Raw genomic sequence first — 21,774 nt, 5'->3', positions numbered from 1 at the left:
AGGATTTGATAAAATTTTGATAAATTCTGGTGACTCGAATTACTGGGAAGTAAATCCTCCTGACCAAGAAATTAAGATATCAATTAGTTTCTCTTCTGTGATTACGGTCAACAGCATTCCGAAAGGCTTATTTTCTTCTGGGAGGGCTGTAAATCCTAATGGCTGAGTCCAAGAGACCTTCTCTGATCACTATCGCCTAGTTGTTGCCGCAATCTTAACAGTCAATCATCTCCCCTTGGGTGCCCCGACCACGCCTATTGCTCAGACCTCGCCCACCAAGTAGCCCTCCCTCCCACCTCATGGCTCCGCCCCAGGCCTAGCAAAGGAAGATTCTCACTGGTGGAGAAGTTGCTCTGGTCCCGCCCGGCGGGCGGCGATAGGCCGAGTTGGCGTGGGGCGGTGGCGGTTGGCTGCCTGGGGACGGGTCCCTGGTGTTGCCCGTCAGGGTAGCTGGCGGCAGTGGCGGCTCTCGGGGGTGGGTTGTCAGTCTGTGAGCGGAGGGGGAAGATGGCTCGCGGGGACCCGTTCTGCTAGGAAGAAGGTGGGCAGGTGGTGCTACTTACTCGGGAGAAAGCAGAGCAGCCGCCGTCGCTGTCGCTGCGAGCCAGACAAGTCGAGATTCTGGAGGTGGAGCTTGGAGAGCCGCTCTGGTGAGTCCGGCCGAGCGAACCGCGCCGGGCCCCCAGGGCGGCCGGCGACCGATAACTTTTTTGTCAGGGAGGAGCCGGGGCGAGGCGGCGGCGGGGAGGGCACCGGGACTTTGTCCTCGGAGCGGCGGCTTCGTTGGAGGTAACGGCTCCCGCGCGAGGCGCCGCGGTTGGGCGCGAGACGGTGCTGGGCGCCTGGGGCGTCCGGAGGTCTGGGGAGCGGGACCGGATGGTGGGCTGCGGCCGGCGGCTTCTCGCCCAGAAGTTGGGCGCAGCCCGCCTGCTGCCTGGGCGGCGGCGGCAGCTTTGTGCGCGTGGACTCGGGTCTTTCTTCTTCCCCGGCCAGGAGCCCTCCGACCTCCGGGCGTGACCGGGGTGTAGCCGCCTCGGCCCGACCCGCCGCCCCTCGGCGGGGTTGGCCTGGGGTGGGACCCCGCCACCCCCGCCGCGGCTGATGCTCCGGCCTGATCTCTCCTACCCCTCCCACCCCTCCTACTCCGGCTTGCCACTTCAGCGAGGCTGCCGCTATCCGTTCAGTCTAATGGCCAAAACGGTCACTGTCGCCCCCCTCGTCTTTGAAAGCTGCATTCGCCTCGGTTCCCCCCCCCCCCGCCAGGTCGGACAGATTCACAAAGCAGCCACGATTCCTTCCTTGGTTATTTACACCGGAGATCTCTTCTTCAGCCCTTGCCCTCTTCTTACTAAGAGTTAGCCCTCTCCTTAGGATGATTCTAACATACTCGAGAATCGTCAGGGTTTTGTCTGAAAATTGTTGCATTGAAAGACCCGTCGAAGTTTGCACGCTTTGGCAAAACTGGGTATCCGCCCTTCGGTGTGCACATGTGTGCGTTGTACCCTCAGAGTTTAGACAGTCCTGATAATTTTTAATTTTGCCCTGGTGCTTTCGTACTCTGCAGAATCGGTTCTCTGATAAATACACTATCACACGCCTGGCAGCCGCTCGGCTCTTCAGGTAGGGGGAGTTTATTCCGCTGGCAGCTTCTACTTATCTCAGAGACGTACTACCGGCAGTCGGGCCAGGCTGTCCTTTGGCAAATTATTTGTCCTTTGGGTCACCCAGTAGTTTGGGGGGCAGGTATGACACCTCTTTGGTTCGTGTATCATTTTACAGTTTGAAATTTTCAGCTTTTAAAATCTTATCTGCATAAAATCATAAATATTGGTCTAACCTTGAGTCAATGTGATAGTCCTCGGAGGCTTGTTTTCCATAAGAATATTCTCCTAACATCCATAGATCACCGCCCCGCCACCGGACCCCAATTTCTAAGCATTTTTTTCTTTAGGTTAATACATTTTAAGTCCAAAGCAGCATATTTTTGAAGTGCAGGCAAGAAAGGAAGAAAAAAATCTGTAGGATATGCTTGGTTGGCCAATAGTAGCTTCAAAGTCAGTCAGTTATTCTAATAATTCATTTCAACAAAGTGGCAAGGGAGAAAATCATCACCTGTTTTAGAAAATAAACTCTGGATTTGGTGTATTTATCCTTTTTTGATTTACTATAGTTATAACCATAGAGGGATTATAAATCCTCTTAGTTATCAGCATTAACAGGATGTGGATAGCCAGATGAGGCATTGGCTAGGTCAGTGTGTTACCCCTGCTATGCTTCCTTTCTTTGTTGTATTCCTATTTTATGAAATCTGCTCTTGGTTGCATTTTTAGAGTGGTGTTGTTTTGACAGTCAGAGTTTAAATATATCTCGTAGTCAACTATTTTACTCAGGATCCTGTTGCCTGATATTTATTTTATAATGAATATTAAGAACTCTTTAAAAAATATTAGTATCAAGACCATTTTGGGGGGTATCAAGTTTACATTTTGTAAATAATGGAAATTATGTCAAACATAAAATTTGCACTATTCCAGGCTGAATAGGTGCTAGGGATACAGAAATGAATATCATAACTCTTGTCATCAAGGAATTTACTGTGTAATATACAAGACAGATAAGTAAAGTAACAATTATAATACCCTCTGTTAAGTGTGAATAGAGATATGCCTAGTATAGTAAGGGAACAGAGTAGGAGATGGCTAACTCAGCTTGGATGTATATAAAGTCGGGGGCACACAGTAGAGTTTTAAAGTGTGACATAATTTTGCCAAGTGCAGGATGTAAGTGAATAACTTTCCAAGAAGAGAATATAAATATAGTCAGTGAGAAAGCAAGGAGGCATGAGAAACCCTGGTAGTTTAGAGAAGTCATTGTCAGTGACAATTACGAAGTCAGCAATGTTGATGTGACTTGAATGCAGGGGTGAGATGGGGAAATGGTGGAAGATGAGAACAGCGAGAGTGGTAGAGGGCCAGACCAGGGCCTTGTATCCTTGGCTAAGGGGGTTGCGTTGAAAATGATGGGTAAGAAACCGCTTAATGGATCTGTGTTTTGGATCCTCACTCTGGCAGAGTGAGGTAGAATTTGATAGATGCTGTCACCTCGGGAAAGAAAGGAGGAGGAATCAAGACTGAGGATTTGATTTGGTTCCATTGATTGGAAATGAGGAACACATAGATGGAGGGAAGATGATAAATTCTATTTTGGATATTTTTGAATTTGAGAAAGCTGTGGAATGTTCAGGTGAAGCTGTAGATAGATGTTTGGATCTAGGATGTGAAACTTGTAAAGGAAATCAGGAATAGAGGGAAGAGTGGAGGTTGAATTGAAGAAGCTGCGTTGACTTGGGTATGTTGGAATGACTCACATTGGAAGTCTTTAGCATAATGAAAGCAGCAGTCAGTGAACAGACAAATAAAAAGCAGATAGGTGGAAGCATAGTGTGAAAGAGAGAAGAGTAGTAGTTAGAAAGGTAGGAAGAACGTCAAGAGGGATGCCAAGGGAGGAGAAATTTTCAAATAGAGAGGGAATGGGTCAACAATTTCAAATTCTTTAAAGAGGTGTCAAATAAGGAGAGACTTCAGGGAACAGTAAATTTGTCAGGAGTCCATAGGTGACTTTGACAAGTACAGATTTAGCTGAGTGGTGGTTCAGAAACTAGTCTTCAGAAGATTGAGAAGGAATGGATGATGATAAAGTAGACATGCTTGCCTGAGGCATTTTAAAAAACTGAGGAAGGGAGAGAATGACAGCTATAAAGCAGTGGTTCTCAATCTTACCTACACATTTACAATCTTCTGGGGGAGCTTTTAAGAATCCCGATTTCAAGGGGGAACTCTTGTACCAATTTGGGGAGTGGGACGGGACGCAGACATCCGTATTTATTTCAATAGCTTTATTGAAGTATAATTGGCAAATAATAAACTACACATAGTTAAAGTGTGCAGTTCAGTGTTTAACATGTGTTTATACTCATTAAACCATCACCACAATCAAAATCACCTCCAAAAGTTTCCTAGTGCCCCTTTGTAATCTCTCTCTCTTATCCCCTGAAACCACTGATACACTTTTTGTTACTATAGATTAGTTGCATAGATATTTTAAAGCTCCCTAGATAATTCTATAGCCGTAGTTGAAACTGCTGCGGAGGGATATGGGTTGAAGAGATATTATGCTTGATTTTTTTATATGCATAAGGAAAGTGAGAAGAGATTAGGAAAGATATCTGTTGGAACTAAGTCCCTGAGGAGATAGAAGTCGATGGAATTTAGAGCTTTGACTGGTAAGAAAGGAAGACAATTCTGGAAGCAACATCTCTAACAAAGAATATGATATTAAAGATAGTATTTTTTGTTGTTGTTGTTATCAGCATCAAAGTTGTCATCACGTAATATCAAGATTAGTTCTCTGAAGTACTCAAAAACAATTAGCATCTTAATATTATTAAAATGAATGCCCCTCAGAAAAACCCCTTAAATGCAACCTGAGACCCCTGGCACCACCATGTAATGCTTTGTCATTTTTTTGGAGGGGAGCAGATGGAATTAACAGTTTGACTATTGCTTATTGTTAAGAGCCAAGTACTACTAGAATCTTTTTGGCCCTCTCAGAGTTAGGCTGCATATCTGCACTGTGGAAAGAGAACATTTAACATTTACAAATCTCCTGTTTAAAGTATTTTTGTTCAGAAGAAATCTTGCTTGCTTGCCCTTTGGACATATGCCTTTTAAATACATTGGAGAAGAAAATCCTCCTTCTGCGTCCCAAATGAGACAGAGAAGAGTTGTGATTAGAAGTTGTCAAAGGCCTACACTTTGGGACTTCCCTGGTGGCACAGTGGGTAAGACTCCACACTCGCAATGCAGGGGGCCCGGGTTTGATCCCTGGTCAGGGAACTAGATCCCACATGCATGCCGCAACTCAGTTCTCATGCCACAACTAAGGAGCCCACGTGCTGAAACTAAGGAGCTGGTGAGCCTCAGCTAAGGAGCCTACCCGCCACAACTAAGACCTGGTGCAACCAAATAAATAAATATTAAAAAAAAAAAAAAAAGGCCCACACTTTGTATCCTGAGAAAGGTAATTCTACCCCCCCATCCTACCCCACTCCCTCATTCCACTTTTTCTTTTTCTTTTTTTTTAAATTTCTGGCTCAGGTTTTGGATGTAGGCAAAAGCTGAGCCCCACTGGTTCTGAGGTCCAGGGTTTGTTCTTCACTCTTGTTTCTTACCTTTGGCAGGGGGCTGAAAGCAAATGGTTAATATCTAAATATTATTTGACATTGCACTTGAGCATAAATAAAGGTGGGGTGAAAATTTTTGTCTGATTATTTCCTAGAGTTCTGAAAATTTCTTTCATTGTGATTAAAGTATAAAAGTATGATCAGACCTAGAGAGGGTAGGCATCCCTAGTTTTGGTGCAGCCTAAAAGAGTGGGACTATCAATGTTAACATGATTTTGGATACTATTGTTACTATATTCAAAGCAATATTGTAAACATTCTGTATTTTCTTAATTACTAATGTAATACATAATAATTGTAGGAAATTTGGAAAATTTAAGAAAGCATAAACGATAAATAACATAATACCTTCACCCATTGATAATCATTATTAATACTTTGGTGAATATCCTTATAGGTCCTTTTTAATGGGATTTACTCTTTTTTTTTTTTAACAAACAACGCCCCCATGTTGTAAATACTCTTTTTTTGTTGTTGTTGTTCATACTGTTCTGTTTCTAGCTTACTTTTACATAATTGAATGAATACTTACCCGAGTCAATAAAACATTATTTTTTTACAACATAACATCATTTTAAATGTGTGGCTAATATTCCAGCATATGGATTTACCATTATTATTTAACCAGCATTTCAATTGTTAAAAATTTAAACTCTTTCCAATAATTTTGAATGAATCATGTAGCAGTTAGCTTCTTGATGGATTAATCATTGCCCATATCTTTATTTACTTAAGACAAATTCTGAAATCAAAAGGTATCATATTTTAATTATTTTTGATATTAATAGACTGCCTTCCAGAAAGTTTTAATTAATATTCATTTTTGTTAATTGTGCTTGAGAATGCCAGCAACCTCTCCATATTAAAAATCTGCCATTTTGATATGAAGAGTTGTATCTTCTATAAATTTTTTTGTTTCATTGGTTATTAGTTATTTAAAATATTTGTATTTTTTGTGAATTATCTATTACTGTACTTTGTTTATTATGATATAAAGATATGATATGGAGACTTCTAAAAACTGAGTTATGAGAGCTCTTTGTGTATAAAACTATTAGACGTTGGTCAAATTACAATGAAAATAATTTCTCCAGTTTGTCATTTGCATCCTAATTTTGTTTTTGGTGTGAATTTTTTCTTTTTAAACAGATTTTTAACATTTAGTGTAGTTAAATCTGTCAAATTTTTCTTTTATGGCATCTGCGTGCTTAGGAAAGCCTTCTTGCGTTCCCAAATTATATAAGTAATTACCTCTATTTCCTTATATTACTTTCAGAGTTTTAAAAAACATTTACATCTTTAATCTATTTGGAATGTATTTTGAGGTAGAGTGGCAAGTCAATTATTTTAATACTATTTACTGAATAATTATCTTTCCCCAGAGGTTTTAAATGCTGTCTTTTTAATATACCAATTCATGATTTTTTTCTAGGTTTTCTATTCTGCTTCATTGGGCTATATTTTTTGCTCCAGTAACTCCAAACAGTTCTAATTATTAATAACTTTTTAATGTATCTTACTATAAGGTTGTGTGAATTCCTATTATCTTTTTCAAAACATTTTCAGCGTTTCTCATATATTTTTTTCAGATTGCCTCTAATTCAATTTATTAAGACCCTGAAAGAACCCAATTGGAATTTCTAAACTAATTTTTTAGAGATAGCTGTGATATCTTTACAATATTTTCATCATTTCTTCAAGTCATCTTTTATGACTCAGTGTTTTGTAGTTTTCATGTGGTTCTGCCTATTTTTAAAGTTGATTTTTGGTATTTTAAAGCTTGTTGTTGCTATTGCGAGTGGAGTAGTTTTTCAATGTATTTTAAAGAGGATTGCATCTTTCTCGTGGAACATAGAAAAGTTGGTGACTTGTGTATACTGTTTCCTAACTGGTTATTTTACAAAATTCTTAATTCTAATAGTTTTTATTGGATTTTGTAATAAGGCAGTTATAGCCTTTGTAAATGATGATAATTTTGTTTTCTTGCCAGTATTTAACCCTTTCTTTTTAAAAAAATTACACTGATCAGAATGTCTAGAAGACTGTTAAATTATAGTTGTGAATAGTGAGCATTTTTGGCTCATTTCTCATTTGAATGACTGCCTTTACGGTTTCACAGTTGTGTATTCTTTTTGACAATTTTTTTTAGTATGTTAAGGAAATAGTCTTCTAGTCCCCTTTTTTGGAGTTGAGGTTAAATTGGAAAAATATATTAAATTTGATCACATACTCTCATAATGTATATTGAGATAATTATATGGGTTTTCTTCTTTTACCTATTGGTTGATGAATTATATTAGAAGATTTCCTAGTGGATTTCACCAATTTTGTCTCTTTGGAATAAAGGCAACTTGATAATAGCATACCTCTTTAAAGCTACATTTGGTTGCTCTGTAAGATCTCTAATGTTCTTTTTGTATTACCTTTTTGAGGTTTTGGTTTCTGAATATGCTAGCTTTGTAAAATAGAGAGAGAGAGAGATAGAGAGAGAAGTGTTCCATCTTTTTATAAGCTCTGGCAATCTCTTCTTTGATGGTCTGAAATAGTTTAGCTATAAAAATGTCTAGGTCTTTTTGGATTAAATACAACTTGTTGAGATTTTAATACCTGCTACTTTCTAAGTACTTTGCATAATTAATTTCATTTAAATGTGCACAGCTTTGCAAGATAAGTGTTATTATCCTTATTCTACAGATAAAGAAACTGAGACTCAGAGAGATTAAGATACTTGCACAAGAGCAACAGCTAGTTAGTGGTAGAGAGAGTTTAAACTCAATTCCTATCTGATGCCATGATTCATGATTTTTAATCAGTACCCTAATTTTTTCCGAATCAGGACTCTTTCCTTATTCTCTCTTACTGAGAAGTAAACTTAATTATTTTATTTGAGTGTCTTATTAAGTGTTTTCCTCTTTGTCCAATTAATTTCAGTTTTTGGTAACCCTATCTTAATTATTACTGGTTTGTTCTGTTTTGCAATCGTATCTTCAGCTGTTTTAACAAATACAGCCCAGTATGGTTATGACAGAAGATACTGGAATGGGAATGGGATGATAGTTATTTAATGCACTTTATATAATTCATGTTTTAATTTGTCAGGTGTTCAAGATCAACTTGCATTCCTGAATCCTGTTTTACCTTGTAAGGAATATTAAGCGCAACACATCAAGGAGCTTTGGAAATAGTACTTTTCCATTCTAGTTTAAACATTTGTCACTGTTGAAGCTTGCATCAGGGTAGCCTTTTAGTAGTAAATGTTAAATGATATTTGTTTGGTGTGTGCTTTCTGGAACAAAGAGTCTTTTGATTAGAGGATGAACATTAGTTGCTTTCTCATATAAATGCATAAGCATTCATTCAGTTATTTGCACTAGACCTAGTGAAAACATTATATGTGAGCTCTTAAACTGTGCAATGAAAATTATTTGAGGTTTCAGGTATTGGAAGATACACATCCTCTTCTGTAGAGGAACTTACAGGCTTGGAAATTAAAGAGAATAATGTAAGCCTTAAAAGTGCTTAAGTTGGGCAAGCAATTGTAAACTCTGTTTCTATCTTTTTGAGCTCCTCTGTTATTTTTTTCCCCCTTTAGATGTAAGTAACATTTAATTAATTCAATTAGGGTATTGGTTCTAATCAACATACACAGACTGTACTCCCCACCTCCACTAATGGGGGGCAGAAGAAGCTGCCAGTCTGACCTGGCACATAACATCCTCTTTGGATCTAAATAAATGTCAAAGTTCCTGTTGATTTGTTAATCCATAGATATTATTGTGGTGGACGCAGTGACCACACAGTCCTCAAAGCAGTGCACACTTTAGTAGTTGAGAAGAGGGAGAGACTGTTTTGGGAAATTATGAAACTTTGAGTGGGTCTGGATAAAGGAATGTAGAGGAAGGTGAAAGTATTTTAGAAATGGGTGGGGGGGAGATGCATCAACTAAGTATGAAAGGTAGAAATGTGCAAATCGAATAGACTGTTAGAGAAGTATGGAAAATCAGAAGAATGGGTTACATGGGTGATAGAAGCAGAATATTGAAGTCAGTGAAGTCTTCTCAGTAGAGTTTCAGAAAGGAAGATGCTTGTGGCAAGGTTAAAGAGAAGGAACGAGTATTGAGAGAGAACCAATAGAATTGTCATTTTTGAGGTCATGGAGAGTATATGATGAGAACCAAATGTATACTGTAAAGGGGGTTAAGGAATAAATTGGTGGTGAAATAATTGGAGGCAGTGGCAGTAGATAAGGCTACTAAATCAGAAAGCTAATCAGTGAAGAATAAATAAGGATGAAAGTAACTGGAGGGCATTAGAAGCTAATGAAGCTTCTCTCCCTGTTCTATCCCTCCCCCCACCCCCTCCCCACAGATCCTGAAAAGCATTTTGTCCAACTGAATGAAGTGCAAATTGTCCAATTGAAAATATTTTGTTAGTGATAATTTGAACTATAATTGAGCATCTGTGGTGTGGCAGTGCTTTAGTTGTATTATTTTTAATCCCTAGAACATTCCTGTAATACAGATGTTATCACCTACTTTTCACAGTGGATGAAAGTGAGAAAGTTTAAGTAATTTGCTGGAAAGTGGGCATGGTTTTTTTTGACTCTTCATTATGCCATGCTTCTTCTTCTGTTTATTGAGCTGTGTTAAAACACTTGGGAACATTGTAAAGCAACTATATTCCTATGAAATTAATTTAAAAAAAACACTTGGGGAAGGAGTGGTTGTAAAAGGAATATAAGGTATGATTCCTCTCCTTATAGAAAGGAGTGGAAGAGAAATTTTAGTTATGTTTGCTGTAATTTGTGTTAACTATATTTTCTATTTAAAATGTTTTATAAAAGGATTCCTTTCAATAAGCTCCTCTACCATATGTATAATACTTAAATTTTATCTAGAGATGAAATGTTCTTTTTATCCATGATAATGATTGGTTGAGGGGAAAGGAAGTACAATCCAAGAAAGATGATGTCTAGAAAAGTCAGGATATGGGAATTCCCTGGCGTTCCAGAGGTTAAGACTCAACTCTGTCACTGCCGAGGGTGCAGGTTCAGTCTCTGGTCGGGGAATGAAGATCCCACAAGTTGTGCGGCGCAGCCAAAGGGAGAAAGAAAAAAAAAAAAAGGCAGTGTATGAATTGTTCTTTTCACTGTGAGAGCTACAAGTATGTTATACAATTTTCGGTAGCACCTCAGAAAGTTTAGCTTCTTCATGGAAATCATACCGAGCTTGTCACAAGATGGTAATCAGGGCAGATATTTTTCATGACACCAGATTATAAAGCTTCAGAGTTTATTGTAGTATAATGTGATTTATTGAATTTGGATTCCATCAGTCAGGAATAGGTTATTGGTGACAGAGTCCAAACAGATGTTTAATTTTCTGTTATAAACCCTTTCTTTGGAAGGAATGCATAACTGAAAAGAAATACTTAAACTACTTTAGGGATTAACCATCCTCACAGGACTTTCAAGTACTTTGAGAGGAACCAACATAGAAATTTTTGCTGTACTAATTTTAGTCTCACATTCAGCTGCAAAGCAACATCTAAGTTACATTTTGCTACACTAGTATAAGACTTAATATTATTAAAAACTTTATTTAGAGGATTTCCCTGGTGGCACAGTGGTTAAGAATCCACCTGCCAATGCAGGGGACACAGGTTCGATCCCTGGTCCGGGAAGATCCCACATGCTGTGGAGCAACTAAGCCCATGCACCACAACTACTGAGCCTGAGCTCTAGAGCCTGTAAGCCACAACTACTGAAGCCTGCGCGCCTAGAGCCTGTGCTCCACAGCAAGAGAAGCCACCACAATGAGAAGCCCAAGCACCGCAACGAAGAGTAGCCCCTGTTTGCCACAACTAGAGAAAGCCTGCGCACAGCAACGAAGACCCAACGCGGCCAAAAAAAACAAAACAAAACTTTATTTAAAAAGTAATTTTATAATTCAGCCTCTGCTAAAACAAATTGACTGTGACCCCAGTTAGTATGAATCAACATGATCATACTGGGACCTCCCTGGTGGCGCAGTGGTTAAGAATCTGCCTGCCAGGGCTTCCCTGGTGGCACAGTGGTTGAGAGTCCGCCTGCCGATGCAGGGGACGTGGGTTCGACTCCTGGTCTGGGAAGATTCCCACATGCCGCGGAGCAACTAAGCCCATGAGCCACAGCTACTGAACCTGCTCTTTACAGCCCGTGAGCTACAACTACTGAGCCCATGTGCTGCAATTACTGAAGCCCGCACGCCTAGAGTCCTTGCTGCACAGCAAGAGAAGCCACTATAATGAGAAACCTGCGCACCACAACAGAGAGTAGCCCCTGCTCTCCGCAAGCCCACATGCAGCAACAAAGACCCAGTGCAGCCAAAAATACATAAATAAAAAAAAAAGCAAAACAAAAAACATGATCATATGGAACTATTTATTTCATCTTTGGTTACTATAATTTTTTAAACCAAGAAAAACAACTGTGTTAATAAGATCCACTGAGTTTCTGATTGAGACAAACCAAATAGAATTTTGTAGTGTAGTTAAGATTTGTTGCTTTTGTTATTATGGCTCTTTTATTATTATGTTGCTTTTATTATTATGGCTGTATTATTTTGGCTCTATTACATTACCACCATTAACTGTTTACTTGCATTTTTTCATTGTACCCTCCCTTTGTCTGCACATTTTCTAATTGAACATCTGAACTTCTGTTGGCAGATGTCATTAATGGTTGAGCATCTCATTGCAAGTTTTGAAAGGGCAGTGACTCACCCTAAGACATCAACCCAACCCATGAGTCACTTGGAATTTGGTTCTCCTAACATTTCTCTCTTCTTTTGTCTCCAACATTAGAGAAGGGAAAACTGCCGCTTAAGAATGCAAAAAACTTCAAAGGAATGAAAATAGAGCTGTGCTTTAAAAAGTGTATTTCTATATGCTGTCATTTTGGGGAAAGAGAGAGGAAAGAGAGGTGAATGATAGCAAAATGATTGCAAGATAATATTTACATTGGACTTTCTTCAACATTCCTCCTCATTTTCCTCATAGCATTTGTTTTTATTTGCTTATACCCTGATTTGCCTTGATTTGTTTCAAAAGGGATTAAAGGACACTCACTTCTGCTGTGTTTTAGGTTTACTTGTTTCCCCTAATAGACTGTGGATCCCTCAAGTCAGCGACTATGTTATACTCATTTTTGTAAATCTATCACCTAGGACATAGAAGACATTTAATAGTTCATAACTAAATGGATGATATTTAAGCGCCTCTAGTACAAGAGAAGAGAGGTTAATCGCTGCAATCCTAGTTAATTGCATGCAGCTTTGATGGCGTTCATGGACTGAGTTGTGTCTGTTCCCCCACCCCGTTCCTAATCCCCAGTACCTCAGAATGTAACCATATTTGGAGATAGGGTCTTTATAGAGGTACAAATTAAGTTAAAATGAAGTAATTAGGGTAGCTTCTAATCCAGCGTGACTGGTGTCCTTTTAAGAAGAGGAAATTTGGATATGACTTTACAGATGGAAGATAATGTGAAGGCACAAGGAGAAGATGGCTGCAAACCAAGGAGAAAGGCCTGGAACAGAACCTTTCCTTAACGGCTCTCAGCAGGAATCAACCCTGCCGACACCTTGATTATTAGACTTCTAACCTCTGGAACTGTGAGAAAATAATGCCTGTTGTTTAAGCCACCCATTCTGTGGTACTCTGTTACAGCAACCCTAATAAACTAATACAGCTGGCTTGTATGCTTGGCTGTAGCAAAATTTGATACCCTTAATTTGCCTATCTCCAAGGAACAATTTGCTACCCTCTATGTCAAAACCTTAGAACTTTTTACTCTTCCCCCAGGCAAGACATGGGAAAGAGACATTTGTGTGGCTTAAGGGAGAAAGTAATAACTATACATCTCAAATAAATAAATAAATAAATAAAAATAAACAATAACTATTTGTCTCCTTTCACCTTCCTACCCATACAGTCAATGGCAAGCAGCTAGCTCATTCTCTAGTTCAACTGAATTTGTTTGGCTTGGCACGGAGGAAGTGTTTATGAGTTATTTGTGTTTAAGTGTTCAAGAGCTGCGGGGAAACCTGGTTGCTTTTTCAAAGTATGGAGATGGAAGAGGAAGACTGAATAAAATAGTTATTGTGACGTTAATTTGAACTAATTGCTTGTGCATAATCTCAGCAACATTACTTTGCCTGTGTTATAATCAACAGGGCAGAGCATTGTGTCTTTTATAGTGTTTTGTGACACTTAGTTGAAAGAGAAGATTTTGGACGTGTACAAAACAAGAACACTTGCTCTATCATCATTTGGAAGTAGTTTACCAGAGTACTGAGAATAGGGTAAACTAAATTAACTAGCAAACTGAATAAAGCTCTCAGTCCTGGAGTTAAAAAAAAAAAATTGTTTGCCATAAAGCAAAAGAAAACAAACAACAAAACCCTCCAATTTATGGGCAAGTAAGAATTTTAACCTAATTTTGGCATTTAAGCTTCAGTCACATCCACACAGTCTAGAGCACCCTTGTTAACAGCCTGTAGTTACTGTGGTAAATACCAGTGATACACTTTCTCATCCCCTTTCTTTTCCTTCATTCCAGTTGTTGAGAAAAATACTGAAACCAAGAATTTTCTCAAAGTCACTTGCTAACAAGTGGCAGAGCTGGGTCTCATTGTAAATTGAAGACTTTTGCTCTGTTACCCTACCATGTTTTACTATGGCCCTGTAGTTCTCAACCTGGCTGCCAAACAGAATCACCCATGTAATTTATTTTCCCCTACCAATTTATTTTGAGATGAAAATATTCTAGTTTTCTGTTTAGAATGAAAATATTAAGAAGGAAAGAATAAAAGAGTAAATTATTCATGAAACAGTATGCTATAAACTTTGAACTGTTGTGTGCTGGGGGTAGGGATTGTTGATAGCATGAAGAGTGATTGAGAATGGGGACTCTAGAGTTGGGCTGCTTGGATTCTAAATCTAACTCACTTACTTGCTAGTGTGTGACATTGGACAAGTTATTTCTTTAAGCTTCAGCCTCCTTTTTTTTGTGAAATGGAGATTATATTAATTTACCATTTAGGAAGTCTGTGAGGATTAAATGAAAATTCCCATAAAGCACTTAACAAAGTGCCAGACACATAAGTGCTTGAGAAATGTTAATCGTTATAACAATATCATCCCTGGACGTCTATTGTTGACACATTTGACTCACACTGTTTTCTAGACTGTATTCCCAGTGATGCCAGTTGTGTCTGGACCATAAAGGATCTAATGGGCAAATACACTTGGGAAAATATTTCATTCTAAATAGCTTTCTTGGAGACTCATTAACACAGATATAGCATATTAAAAGGCTCTGACGAGGGGCTTCCCTGGTGGCGCAGTGGTTGAGAGTCCTCCTGCCGATGCAGGGGACACGGGTTCGTGCCCCGGTCCGGGAAGATCCCAAATGCCGCAGAGCGGCTGGGCCTGTGAGCCATGGCCGCCGAGCCTGCGCCTCCGGAGCCGGTGCCCCCAAACGGGAGAGGCAAAAAAAGGGAGAGGGCCGGGGGTGAAAAAAAAAAAAAAAAAAAAAAAAAAAGGCTCTGACGAGTCCTTTGATTAAAAAGAAAGAAAACTCTAACTTTCTTGAATAGTTAAATTTTAATAGGGAAAGACTTTTCTTCTTTGGTACAACTGTTAATATCTTTTAGAACGGTTTGTTTTTGTTTGGTTTTTTTTTTTTTTTGGCTGTGTTGGGTCTTCGTTGCTGCGCGCAGCTTTCTCTAGTTGCGGCGAGCGGCGGCTACTCATCTTTGAGGTGCGTGGGCTTCTCATTGTGGTGCCTTTTGTTGCAGAGCATGGGCTCTAGGTGCACGGGCTTCAGTAGTTGTGGTGCACGGGCTTCAGTAGTTGTGGTGCACGGGCTTAGTGGCTCCACTGCATGTGGGATCTTCCTGGACCAGGGATCGAACCTGTGTCCTCTGCATTGGCAGGTGGATTCTTAACCACTGCACCACCAGGGAAGTCGTAGAACAGTTCTAACAATAGTTTAGGAAGCACTGCCTAAACTATTTATACTGTGTTTACCTGGTTTAGTGAATTAATAAGGATAGTGATCTTTTTATTTTCCCCAGTTATTTGTACTCTACAATAACAATATGATGTATAGTTGGAAGGAGCCAGGAGTTTGGGATTCTAGTAGAATTTCTGTAACTACCTAGGAGAGTGATCTTGTATTTAGCCTGTATATGTGCCTTTTAAAAGTAACAAAATAAATGAGGAAAATGACTGTAAACAGCTGGTTATATGAAAGATTTGTCATTGAAATAACTTGCCTGTTAGATTTGACTTTTTTTCAGCCTTAGTACCAACTGTCATACAACCAGCCTTGCAAATAAGTTATAGGAATAGGAGCTATGTTCCTGATCAAGTCCCTGATATCAAATTCATTATAGAAATAGTCACTAACAAAACTACAGAAGCTTTGAGAAATCTGGTTAAAAATAATTCCTTGACAAGTTCAAATTCTGTACATGGTTAAGAAGTTGAGGTTTGGGTTTCTTTTTTTTTTTAACATACTTAATTTAGATTACTTTGTCACATTCTGATGTTTGTAGCCTAACTTAAATAAAAAATAATAAAATCTATCCTCAAATAGAGATCATTTTTAACATACAGAAATCTGTTGCATTTCTTTACACTAACAATGAAATATCAGAAAGGGAAAGTTAAAAAAAAATTCATTTTAAAATTGCACAGGAATTTTAAGGAATCTTTTCCTTAAAAGATTTTATTTTATGAAAAGATTTTATTTTATGAAAAGATTCCTCCTTAAGGAATCTTTTCATAAAATAACATTTCATAATCTTTTCATAAAATAACATTTTATGAAACTTTTTTCATTTCACCTGCATTGCCAACATCTCTTCATATCGTATCCATAGCAGCAAACTTTAATACTTGCACGTTTGAAATGTTTGAAATGTAAAATATGATTTGCCTACTGAATGGCAAAATTCGTATAGGTAAAATTAAATTGGGGATTAACGTTGAGGTAGAATAAAAAAATTAACTGTCATGTGGGACAGTTATTTATAATTAATATGATTGTCTGTCTAGAGTATTTCAGATAATAGACTGAAGAACTATTGGAACTTTGGATAAATATTTCAGTAGGATTATTAGAAATGAAATAAACCAAATGCATAGGAAAACAATGGCTTTCCTAAATACTTGAAATAAGCAGTTACAATTAAAAAGAAAAAAACGTAAAGTGTAATAAAAAGAGCTCATTTATAATAGCAGTATAAATTAAACCCTATTAGATAACAAAATGCACAAGTAACCTTAGACCCAGCAATGCTCTTTCTTGAGTCTGTCCTATAGAAGTACTTGCAGAAATACAAGAAAATTTGTCACAGCATTGTTCAAATAGAAAAATTGGAAAAAAACGTTTTAAAGGGCTGGAAAAATTTCAAAAAAGGGAAATACCTGTAACTTAATAGATTTAGCTAAAATTGTAATAGTCAGGTTTTTTTTTCCCCCACAAAAACCTGATTTCTCTGAATGTGTCCTACGGTGTTTTAGTTATCTGTTACTGTGTAACAAATTACCCCAAAACCAAGTGGCTTAAAAATAACAAAGATGTGTTTTTCTCATGATTTTATGGGTTGACTGGGTTCAGCTGGCAGTTTTGCCTTTGCATGACTAAAAGCAGTCTAGCTGAAATCACTGTACTGTGCAGCTGCATTCATGTGGGAGCTTGGCTGTGTCTGAAATCCCCAAGATGGCCTCTCATCCTCCAAGGCCTTTCTTCACATGGCTTCTCATTCACATGTCTATCCCTGAGCTTTTACAGCATGGTGGCTACCTTCTAAAAGGGTATTTCAAGAGGACATGCCTGAGATGCAAACTTCTATTAAGCCTCTGCTGGCATCACGTTTGGTAAAGGCCACTGGTCAAAACAGGTCACATTGCCGAGCCCAGCATCAGTGTGGGAGAGGACTACACAAAGGTGTAAATGGTAGGAAGGGTTGTTTGTTGAAGGCCATAAATATAATAGTAATAGTCTACCTCACATGAAGAAAAATGTCCAGGATATAGTAGATGGAAAAAGATCAAGTCTCTGTAGAGTGATTGCATTTTAGGGGGGGACAGGGGAAATCAAAACACAAATTGACCATCATATCATATCAGTTGGAATGCAGAAGCAGTTATAAAGATCCAATTATGTTCTATTCAGCCAAGACATTAAAGAAATTTGCAAAAATGTGAAACAGAACCACTTTTCTCAATAATTTTTTGTTTAGGGATTATTAAAAATAAAAATATGTTGATATATAATAGGTTTGTTATTGTAATAAAATTTAAAATTTTATCATTAAAAATTTCAAATATGATTGAAATGTCAGTAAATATATCCACCATAAACAAGACCTCTTTGGGGTTCTCAATAATTTTTAAGAGTAAGGAGTTTTGAGAACTGCTGATTATATATTGATGGTATATGCATAGAAAAAAATTTGAAATAATACAAAATAGTACAACAGTGCTTTCCTTTCAAGAGTGAGATAGCAACAGTGAGATGGATGAACATTTCTTTTAATTATGTGGAAAAGATTTAAGTGTAGCAATGAAAGAAAACTCCAGTAAAGAAAAATATTAGTGGAGATGGGAGATTAATGTTCTATGAAAGTGTTTATACTTTTTTGGTTTGTTTTCTTAAAGGAAATTTTGTAATTTTTTTATAGTTTTGTAATAAGCAGAACCGTGTTTTACACTCTACATTGTTGATTTTGTGTATTTTGCCTAATTTTATCATGATTCTAGTACTTGTAATTATTCCTGTAGAAAATATAGGGTGCCGTCTTGATTCATTTTCCCCCTCAGCTATGCTTCTCCCTTCCTTTGTCATCTGGATTACAGCCTCCTGTGGACACAGATCATATTTTACTGTTCTTTTCAAAGTAATAGAAACACTTTGTATTATACTCAGTAGGCACTCAAGGGCTTGTTGAATTATTAACGTTGCAATTTGAATATATAGTAATATTGATTTTTTGCATGTATAAAAATATTAAGTGAGTTATACACATGATCGATTCTCATCCTATGTCTGTTTTTGCTTAGTCTTGTTCTTTTTTGTTCCGACTCTGACCCTGCCTGCCCTACAGTCTGAGTAAATTGTATGAACTAGACAGGGGATGTGTAACTAATTTGTATCAACTTGAGGTCCTGGTCTAGTGAATATGTAAAAAGCAGTACTGATCACTATACTACTTACTTATTACTTATACAATAATCATGTCAATGAATGGTATTGAGGTAATTTTTGTAGTTTGAAACTTTTATAATCTGTCAACATAAACTTTACAATTTGTGTCTTAGTTATCATGGTTTCATGGACTTTGATTTACTGAATTAATACTTGAATCATTCAGTATATACTGTAATTATATTTTATAAAAGACGCTACAAACATTTTGGAAAATCTTATTTCAGCCAATAATTGCTCTTGTAGATTTATACCCAATATTAAATTTGAAATAACTCAATTTCTGATACTTCTGTTTTTAAAGAAATGCATAACTGAACTTAGTCGACTCTTTAGAATTCTTGTAAAATTCTAGTAATATTTTCTAAGTCAAGGTCAATCAATCAATCTTTAAACCAATCAATCAGGCGATGCTGTTGTGACTTATAGATGCAGTGCCATAGTTCTCTCCTGACAGTTTTCCTTGCTACCCATATACTTCATCAGCCTAGGCTCTGAGTTTTTCCTGGGTAGGTTGTAAAAAACAGGAGTAAAAGGAAGATATAGTAGAGAAGAAAAGCATACAGACTTGGAGGTTGGAGTGGCATGATGCATTTTGGAGAATAGCAGTAAGTAAAATTTAGATAGGTAAATTATGGCTGTATTATAAGGGGAGCTTGAGGTAGAAGATCTGATAGGTATGATGTGGAAAAGTGTCATAGTATGTTTCAGGAGAAAATCAGTGTTTCAGGAAGATTAGTTTAGCAGTAATGCATATGGTGTCCTGGAGAAGAAACAAGCAGGAAGGCTGTGTGAACTGAGCCTGCAGAGGCAATAAAGACCCAGACTGAGGGTGTAGCTATAGAGATGGAGAGCAGATGGCAAATTTGACAGGCATTATGAAGAATGAAATTCATTCCTTTACTCAACAAATATTTATTAAATACTTGACTGTATATATTTATGCTTCTAATATCTGGACTGAACTTGGCCTATAATTACAATACAATTTTAAGCTTTAAAATTATGTACACTGGTGGTGAAGTTCTTACTATTCTCTTTTCTGGTGATTTGTAATTTTAAAAATAGTTAATCTAGACCTTTCTAAAATGAAGAGTAAACACTTCTTAATCTTCCAAAATAATTTGTACTTTATTTGATTAACAAATTGAAACCAGCTACTTAATTATACATATAAGAAATCCTCTGGCAAGCAAATGGAAGTTCTTAAACAGAGGGCTTTATTTTTTAAGAAAGCTTGCATTTATATTTGTGAACAATTAAGAATGTTCTAGTGCATGGAATTCCCTGGTGGTCCAGTGGTTAGGACTCCAAGCTCTCACTGTTGAGGGCCCGGGTTCAAGAGGTTCAGTTCCTGGTCGGGGAACTAAGATCCCACAAGCCAAGCAGTGCACCCCCCACCCCCCAAAAAAAAAAGAATGTTCTAGTGCATAAAAAAGTCTTTTCATTGCAGTCTTATAATGCCAGCTATCACTTTTAGCATCTTGTTAGTATGATTTCTACATCAAGCAATGCTTAAAATAGGTTGTTGGTTTAAAATAAACTGAAAAGTACTTTGATTTTGAGGTCATTTTCTCTGGTTAAAGCCAATAACAAAAGTAGGTATGAATCCACTCAAAGAGCCACATTAATCATTCTTATAAGATAAAGATTTTCCTTAAATTATGTTGATAACACATAATAGTTTGCATATTGGAATATAAGTATGAGGGCAGAGCGAGGCAACGGAGGTGAATCTTCATGTTATAAATAATTCATACCTTAGTGTGTTGATGAGAAAGACTGGAAAATTTCAATTTTAATGGTATTGTCTTCATTGACAACGAGCAAAGTAATTTTTTCTTCTTACTGTCATAACTGTAAGTATACTGCCTATAGCATTGCTTTTTTTTTTTCCCTATTAGATCCCAATGAAAACCCTGGCTCTTAATGCTTTCATTCTGTTGGAACTAATACTTTGCTTTCTGTGTTGTCTTCCTGGACAGTCATAAGTTTCATTGTTGTAATTCTTGTATACTTTTATTAATTTTTTCCTTTATATTTCTCCTGTTATCTATTTCCAAGATTTCTATTTCATTGGCTGATCTGGAACCTTCCTCAGCATAGGCCCCTATTCTTTCTTCATTCTAAACATTGAAAATGCCCAGCAGTACCACTACTGGACATATACCCTGAGAAAACCATAATTCAGAAAGAGACGTGTACCACAATGTGCATTGCAGCACTATTTACAATAGCCAGGACATGGAAGCAACCTAAGTGTCCATTGACAGATGAATGGATAAAGAAGATGTGGCACATATATACAATGGAATATTACTCAGCCGTAAAAAGAAACGAAATTGAGTTATTTGTAGTGAGGTAGATGGACCTGGAGTCTGTCATACAGAGTGAAGTAAGTCAGAAAGAGAAAAACAAATACCGTATGCTAACACATATGTATGGAATCTAAAAAAAAAATGGTTCTGAAGAACCTAGGGGCAGGACAGGAATAAAGGCGCAGACGTAGAGAATGGACTTGAGGACACAGGGAGGGGGAAGGGTAAGCTGGGACGAAGTGAGAGAGTGGCACTGACATATATACACTACCAAATGTAAAATAGATAGCTAGTGGGAAGCAGTTGCATAGCACAGGGAGATCAGCTCAGTGCTTTGTGACCACCTAGAGGGGTGGGATAGGGAGGGTGGGAGGGAGACGCAAGAGGGAGGAGATATGAGGATATATGTATACATATAGCTGATTCACTTTGTTATACAGCAGAAACTAACACAACATTGTAAAGCAGTTATACTCCAATAAAGATGTTAAAAAAATAAACATTGAAAATGGATTATTATCATGGATATTTACTTAGTTTGGGGCCTCCTGTACTTAACCTGTGTCCACTTTGGGGAAAGTCTTTTACTGTCATTGCACTAATAATTGCTTATACATGGATAGCTTACGACACATCTCTAGCTTTGTTTCCTTACTTTTTCTCTAGTCCAAATTTCTTGCTTTCAGGATCACTTTTATTGCATGCTATGATGTCAGCTACCATGGAGGGCTAATTAACAAGGTAAATGTTATATTAAACACACAGAATGTAATTCAGGGCCCAAGCTAGCAAAGATTCAAAGGTTTGCTCACTTTTTCATTCACTGAGCAAATGTTTATGTATCTATTAAGTGTGAGTCAGTTTAAAAAGGCTAAATTGTAACTTAGATTTTTAAGAATTGATTGGATAAGTATAAGATAGGAGTGACCTAGTTTAGAAGCAGTTTGTATGAAAAA

At 37.7% G+C, this 21,774-nt stretch overlaps 1 protein-coding gene across 4 annotated transcripts in view; it reads left to right on the top strand.

Moving 5' to 3' along the window:
* Positions 1 to 299: 299 nt before the first annotated feature.
* Positions 300 to 21,774, top strand: part of HYCC1 (hyccin PI4KA lipid kinase complex subunit 1) — an 80,300-nt gene continuing 58,825 nt past the window's right edge. Inside the window, exon 1 of one of the 4 annotated variants that reach the window (XM_027102668.1) lies at positions 300 to 650. The gene's annotated coding sequence lies outside the window, so the exon portion shown is untranslated. The other 3 variants (XM_027102667.1, XM_027102665.1, XM_027102666.1) reach the window with 3 other exon arrangements.

The sequence above is a fragment of the Aethalodelphis obliquidens genome, unplaced genomic scaffold, assembly GCF_003676395.1.
Source record: "Aethalodelphis obliquidens isolate GAN/ISIS:26980383/991018 unplaced genomic scaffold, ASM367639v1 scaffold5, whole genome shotgun sequence".
Classification (NCBI taxonomy): Eukaryota; Metazoa; Chordata; class Mammalia; order Artiodactyla; family Delphinidae; genus Aethalodelphis; species Aethalodelphis obliquidens.
Note: the sequence above shows the minus strand (reverse complement) of the source record. Positions and strands in the feature narration are given on the sequence as shown.